The sequence below is a fragment of the Pundamilia nyererei genome, unplaced genomic scaffold (genome assembly GCF_000239375.1).
Source record: "Pundamilia nyererei isolate P.nyererei 1_Seehausen unplaced genomic scaffold, PunNye1.0 scaffold00167, whole genome shotgun sequence".
Taxonomy (NCBI): domain Eukaryota; kingdom Metazoa; phylum Chordata; class Actinopteri; order Cichliformes; family Cichlidae; genus Pundamilia; species Pundamilia nyererei.
The window spans coordinates 581,094-588,930 of NW_005187568.1; the positions used below are offsets into that span (position 1 = coordinate 581,094).

General features: G+C 41.7%; 1 protein-coding gene across 3 annotated transcripts in view; it reads left to right on the top strand.

Annotated features, from left to right (window-relative positions):
• Positions 1–7,837, top strand: part of LOC102197052 (NMDA receptor synaptonuclear signaling and neuronal migration factor-like) — a 67,776-nt gene that overhangs the window by 48,269 nt on the left and 11,670 nt on the right. The window lies entirely within an intron of this gene.

Sequence of the window (7,837 nt, forward strand, 5' to 3'; positions counted from 1 at the left end):
GAGAGAGAGAGTGCGTGCTTGGTGGGGTAAAGAAAGCATACACAGCACTTTGGAATGACAGGAAAATAAAATCTTTTGACACCTACTTAATTACAGTGCACACACTACACTGATACACTTTTTTCACATCAGTACCTAAACATTGACCTGCCCCAACCCTCCTATCCCCCACAGAGACAGGCAGACACTTACCATATGCAGACACAATCGCATGGAGCATATGCACATGAAACGTGCTCACACACTAAAATATTCAGCAAACCCATCTCCACATGCCGATTACTGTGGCATTTGCTTACTGCAGTATTCTTTTGCCCCATGGTAGTAAAAACTCATAAAGGCAATTGTTTCCTCACTTCACAAATATGAGCTGAAATGAACACTTACCTTAAATGATCTTAAATGTAGTGTTCAAAAACTGTGTGAAACTGTGAAGGGAGTGGAACCAAGTAACTGCAGAAATTATAAAACTTATTATAGTGGCATATTATGGTGAAATTTATAAATAATTTCAAGTGCATTAAGACAATACACATATTGATGAATGATGATATTTTGTACATATTGCAAAAACAAAATGGACTTTTTACTTTTTACTTAAGCTTAATCATAACTTAATTAAAAACTAAACGGCAGCTTTATAGCAGTGACTCTGTGACACTGATGTTATTGCATATGACATTTGAAGGAGGTTACAGCTTCTCTATCTCTCCCCTGAGATATTTTGTATAGCATGCAGCTATTTTTCAACTCTTCAGTAAAATCATGAGTGACAAATGAGCCACTTGATTATGGTACTTCAACATTTCTTTTGTAAATCTGTTTCCATTTCACTGTGTCACACAGCCAAGAAGTTGAAAACCATACAGCTTTTTAAAATTTAAATTCCTACTTGTATTATTCTTGTATTATTCTCTAACAACGAGAAACAACACCGAGAAGTATCTTTGTGCAAGGTGGATAATGTTGAGCACTGCAAGAGCTACAAAGTGACCTCCAGCATGCCACTGGTGTGAATGCCTCTGACCAAACAGTCAGAAACACACTTCATGAGGGTGGTCTAAGGATCCAACATCCTTTAGTGAGTCCTGTGCTCACTGCCTGGCACCTTGGAGCCCGTGTGAAAGTGAGGAGGAGCCGGGAAAACGTTATGCCAGTAATGACATCATTCAGCATGACCAATATGGTAGTGGGTCAGTGACAGCCTGTAGAGGCATATCCACAGAGGGATGCACAGATCTCTGCAGGCAACAGCACCAACTGCTATTAGGTATCAGATCATACCTAATGGCAGGTAGGACCCATTGTCAGACCCTGCTGTAGTACAGTGGGTCCTGGGTTCCTCCTGGTACGTGACTGCCCGGCCTCATGTGGCAATAGTATGCAAGCAATTTCTGGAGGATGAAGGAATTAATTCCACTGACCCCCATGCTCACCTGATATAAATCCAACAGAACACCTATGGAACATTTTGTTTCTGTCCATCCGATGCTGCCAGGTTGCACTTTAGATTGTCGATGAGCTCAGTGATGCTCTTGTCCACATCTGGATGGAGATCCCTCAGGACACAAAATGCGGGTCCTACAAACTACCATTTTGAGTTGCTGCAGTGAAATGTAAGCAATTTCTCACTTTGATTTTTGGGGCGTCTTTGAGTTCAGCTCTCTGTAGGTTGACCATTTTATTTTCTATCGAGCGATGTGGCATCCTTTCAACCCATTTAACACATTTCCCAGTCCATATCGGTGTTTCTATCCAGCATGATGTTTTCCCCTTTGAGATCTGATGTGTTTTCTAAGTTTCAACAGTGTCGACATTTTGAGCCTCAGAGTCTTGAATCATAAAGTGAAACCATCGTGAGTGGAGTTCTGTGAGCCTGCGAGCCATTAATCTCCATCCACTCTTGATTTATTTTATGGAAATCACAACAACATGTTAGCGCTAATTGGAAAGTAATGCATAATGCTTCAAAATGCAGCTTCTGACATATTTATTGGAATCATTGTTTAATTGTGTGTTGGATGTGTACCTTCTAGAACACCCAGCAGCGTACTATAACACTCCCTCTGACATTTGGCTTCTCATTCACGGTGATTCAGTTCAAAGACAAAGAGGGTGGGCTTGGCGTGCGGTGGCAAGGAAGGGCTTATTCGCTGCATTTAACAATTTTCCCCCTGCTGCTGCCTGTGTGTGCTCCTACAGGCTCAGCTGGAGAGCCACTATTAATAGACTGACTGACGGAGCTGAGCTGAGAAGATGCTCCACCCCACTCATCAGTCCTTATAGCTCTACTATTCTGTTATCAGCCATCTTATTTAAGGGTTTCCAAAGCCAATCCGTAGAGATCGTATTAATTCTCCTCCTTTAGGAAGATTTTAAAGAGTTAGATTTTACCTGAAATTCTGTTTTCATGTTACTTAACAGCTTACAAACCATACACAATGTCAGACAAATTATGTCATCACTTTACAACACCATACTTTAACTTAGAATTATAGAAAGAAAGCCAATCAGCTATGGCGAGTACATACATTGCAAGTGATAGGACAGCAAACAATAGTGTGCTATAGAAGACATTATTTTTACTAATGGGCGATCACAGTATGGATCGATCTGCATGTTTGACAGAGTTTGGCCTCCATGACACAATTATCCCATTAATCCAGGCCTGGGAGTAGTACTAAGTATATAGGATAGGTTTAGTTAACCACTAAACCAGGGTGCCACTACATAAGCAATAGTACATGAAATTGCTTTTTTTCACAACATAAGCCTGACCCACATAGTATTAAAGGGATTTTTTTTTCAGTTCAAACTGACCTTACCAAGCATCAATATGAAATGGGTTTATGGTGATGACTGGTTGCCAAAACAAGCCTGACCCAGTGAGGTATAGACTCAACTGAAACACAACAAACATTAACTACATTTAAAAAAAAATAAAAAAGAAGCCTGTTTTATATGTTTTCCAAAATAGGGTTAGAGTTAGGATTAATCCAACTCAATAAAAACAGGAGTTTTAGAACCATGAAATACTACGTAACTGCTGTTTTGTCACAAACCGTATGTTTTTAAAATTTTTAATTTGTCCAACTATGTTAAACAAACAAAAAAACACATATTTACATGTGGTAGACTGGTTCTTACATAACAAATTTCTTCAACATTCAACATACAGACTGAAGTAGCCAGGGCTCGACCCACCAGCCTTCCCATTAGTAGATGACCTGCTCTTTCTCCTGATCTACAGCTCCACCAATGAGAAAATATCAAGCTCTGGATTTTGAAGAAGTGTCAGATTTTGCTAAAATTTATTTTTATAACGAAACATTATTTTGTAGAAGCATGCTAGGTTGACATATTAAGATATAATTTAGTGTTAAGTCCTACCTTGATTGTGTTTTTATTACCATCTGATGTTCTGAAACCATATGGTGTTTCTACATTTAAAATTTAGCTCTGGAGCTGATGTGCTCCATATAACTCATGGGCTCACTAAGAACACATCTATATATATTTTACAATTTCGATTTCCCTTCATGTCAACTAATTTATACATGATATTCATACAGTTTTTGTTTTGCGTGATCAGTATCTAATTTTCATTATGTTCATTAAAGATATCTTGTGTCACTGTCTTTTGTAGCAAATGGAACAATAATCCTGACATGACTTAATATGGACAATCTTTCAGCTACACCCATTTTAATTTGGTTATCCACTCTTTACGTGTGGAGTAAGGCAGCGGTCCCCAACCCCCGGGCCTCGGACCGGTACCGGTCCGTGAGTCCTTTGGTACCGGGCCGCGAAAGTTGAGGCTCAGGTGTGAAATGTATGGTTTTCAGGGTTTTTATTGGTTTTCAGCGTTATTTTGTCATCGTTTTTATCGTTAACTCAGTTCTCCTGGGTCTTTTCATGTGTGTTATGAATAAATCTTTTTTTTTCCGGTACCGGTACTAGTTTTATTTTGTTGTATTTATCCGCGACACCTTAAAGGCCGGTCCGTGAAAATATTGTCGGGCATAAACCGGTCTGTGGCGCAAAAAAGGTTGGAGTAAGGTATGGAAGAGAAGAGGCTGTGTTTTAATTGATCGATGGTGTAATTCTGGGTGCTTAACTGTAAAAGGGAAGCAGGTAGGAAGTAAGTCCTCTGAAGTAAGGACAATGAGCTTCTAGCTGTTAGCATGAGGGCATATTATCTACCGTGGGAGTTTACACATGTTACCGTTATAACGGTGTGTGTCCTCTCCTGTTATCCAAATTGTTACCAGCGGATTTCAAACACAGTATCTCCAGGCCCTTTTTCTGATCTCTGGGGATTTTAATCATCTCTCCCTGTCCTCCACTCTGCACACCTTCACCCAATATGTAACCTGCCAAACCAGAGACAATAAAACACTAGACTTATTGTATGCCAACATCAGCTCATCACCTCTCCCTCCTCTGGGGCAATCACAACCTGATTCATCTCCAGCCTGTGTATAAATGCCTTGTACACAGAGAATCAGCTGTGTTGCGCACAGTGAAGAGTCTGAGGAGACTGAAGCTCTGAGGTACTGCTTCAGTTCTACTGTGTGGGAAGAGCTCTGTGCTCATCACAGAGAGGATATTGACAGCATAACAGACTAAATCACACAGGGGCATAACACTGTGCCCCTCTTGAAGTTACAGTGTTTTTCCGATAACAAGCCCTGAATTAACCCTGAAATCAACGCTTTCCTTAAGCAGAAGAAGAGAGACTTTAGGTCAGGAAATAAGGAGGAGCTGGGACTTGTGCTGAAGGAGCTGAGAAGGTGGACAACCAACTGCAGTAGAGCAACATCAGTGTAGTTTGGAAGAGGCTGAAAACAATTTCAAATCACAAACCAAACTCCCAGGCTCTAGGAGATTTAGGGTGGGTGAATGATCTGAAGAACTGGTTCAGCTCATTCACCCACCCACAGACACTTACCTCAAACCCAATCATCTCTGCTGCAAACCTCCCATCTTCAACGAGTGCCTGCTTTTCTTCCCATGACTATACACCTCTTAGCCATCACCCAGCCCCTCTGCTTCAGAATACTCCATCCCATAGCCCACCTCCCCCACCACCATTCTATCCCTTTCAACACAGGTGGGGAACGAGCAGCAAAATATCAGGGTGCTGTGCAGACCAACTGTATGGTACATGTTCAACATGAGCCTGAATCTGGGTAAAGTACCACAGCTGTGGACAACCTTCTGTGTGGTACCAGTGATGAGGACCACACAGCCAAAGGACCTCAGCAGCTATAGGCCGGTAGCACTCAGCTCGCATCTGATGAAGACCCTCGAGAGGCTGGTCCTCAAACATCTTAGTCCCCTGGTGAGGTCCATTGTAGTTCGCCTACCAGCCTACCATTGGAGTGGATGATGCCATATCATCTACCTCCTGCACCAAGGTCTGACCCACCTGGAGACGCGTGGAAGCACTGTGAAGATAATGTTCTTTAATTTCTCCAGTGCTTTTAACATCATTCAGCCTGGACATCTGAGGGACAAGCTAGAGCTGTCAGGAGTGGACCTCCATCTGTCACAGGGGATGCTGGACTACCTCACTGGCTGACCACAGTATATGAGGTCAAAGGGCTGGCCCTGCAGGGAACTGTGCTGGCATTATTACTGTTCACCCTCTACACTGCAGACTTCTCCATCAACTATCCAGGCTGCCATCTACACTACAAAAGTCCTCTGATAATTCTGCCATAGATAAGATAAGATAAGATAAGATAACCTTTATTAGTCCCACACGTGGGAAATTTGTTTTGTCACAGCAGGAGTGGACAGTGCAAAAGTTATGAGGCAAAAATTAGAATACAATAAGAATAAATACAGTACACAACTGTACAGAATAGAATAAAATAAAATACTATATACAGTAGAATAGAATAAAATAAATAGTTGGCCTCATTACAGGTGAGGATGACTCAGAGTGCAGACAGTGGATTCAGGACTTTGTGGACTGGTGCCAGCGGAACCATTTCCTGGTCAATGCAGGGAAAACCAAGGAGCTGGCAATGGATTTACGCAGGTGCAGAGCCACCACACCAACACCAGTGAACAGTGCCGTTTCGTACTGTACAGCCTCTTATTTCTTTTGTATGAATCTGTCACTTTGCTGCTGCAACATTTGAATTTACCAAAATGAGGGATGATAAGGGATATTTCTATTAAATGTTTTATTCTATTCTTTCTACTTGCACAAAGTATGTGATTCAACCAGTATGTGGGCTACTTGTTCTTGTGCTGTTGTTGGTTCTTCAGCCTTGCTGGGGAAAAGAGCAAAGGTATAACAAAGAGCTGAAGTGAAACAAAGTGGTAAAAAACAATGAAAGTGTTCACTGCAACTTCTGGCTGTATGTTTCATGCTTTGTTTTTGAAGGTTTTCTCCCGTTCTCTGTGAACTCTGCTGTTCACCAGGAGCGGGATACCTTCCTTCCCAATTTGACAGACACATAGGTCCTCTACTGCTAATGTGTATGCAGACAGACACATTTGCTGAACCATAAATTACGATTCAGTCTGCACCATTTCTCAGATCTGCTCCTTTGGCCTGAAGCCCACCTAATTTGGCTGCTCTGCTCTGGGTTTCACTCCTTTATTTGTTTGCATTAGTACTCCACACGCTTGGCTCTCAGACTTTCAGAATTTCTGTACATCTACAACATCATCATTGGTCTCTAATCAGTATACTGTGTTGCATTATTACCAGACAGACCTATCACTGTTCTTGATTTTTTCATCACAAACTTTTAACACAACTTCATCTCAGCTTGGATAGTAGTTTGTAACTGGTCTGTCAAATGGAGTCGGATTTTGATAACAGTTTTATAGACTTATTGATCTTATAGCAATTGAGACTATAAGCAAGATTTAACAGCGTCGTACAAGCAAATTATTTAGTCATGGACTGTTTAGCATTTCCTGTTTACCAAACATGCATGTCTCTGGACTGGAAAGAAGCAACAATACTTGGATTAAAACCAAAGAGACTTCACAGAGAAACATCCCATCAACCACAGGATTTGAACCAGTAAACTTCTTGTTGTAAGACATTGTTTCACCATACCAAAACAGTGTCTTGATAATTTTTTCAATGTATTTTCTTTTTGCTGGTCAAAAGAAACAAAACAAAACAATTATTGTAATATTGAAGTATCAAGTGGTACCAGAATCAAGATGCACAAATCCACATATACAGATATGATACAGCAGTTATGTCTGTCTTTCATCCAACGGAAATCTTTGTGCACACTACTCGACTTGAGAGTACACATATGCTGCCCCATTTCAGGACCTGTCATCTATCAAATCCCACTATGAAAGTTTTTCAGGTGCTTCTCAGTTACTGCCAGCAGAAGCTGCGGCATTCTCCAAAACAAGCTCAAACAGCAAACGTCTTTGAGGGTTGTGGGAGGTAGTGAAAATCCTGTGGTGAATTCACTGTGGACTAGTCTTATTTAGGCTGGTAGCACAGGCTTTGCCAGCGACACCTTTGTAGGCTACAGCTTCTGAAGACTGTCACAACTGAAACAGGACACAGCTGGGTATACTGTAGATCCTTTGGGCAACACAGTGGTAGAATAGTTTATAAAAAAATAAAAAAACACCCAGCACGCCCCTGCGGGCGGTTTATCCTTCAAGCTCGGGTCCTCTACCAGAGGCCTGGGAGCTTGAGGGTCCTGCACAGTATCTTAGCTGTTCCCAGGACTGCGCTCTTCTGGACAGAGATCTCCGATGTTATTCCCGGGATCTGCTGGAGCCACTCGCCTAGCTTGGGATTCACCGCACCTAGTGCTCCGATTACCACGGGGACCAC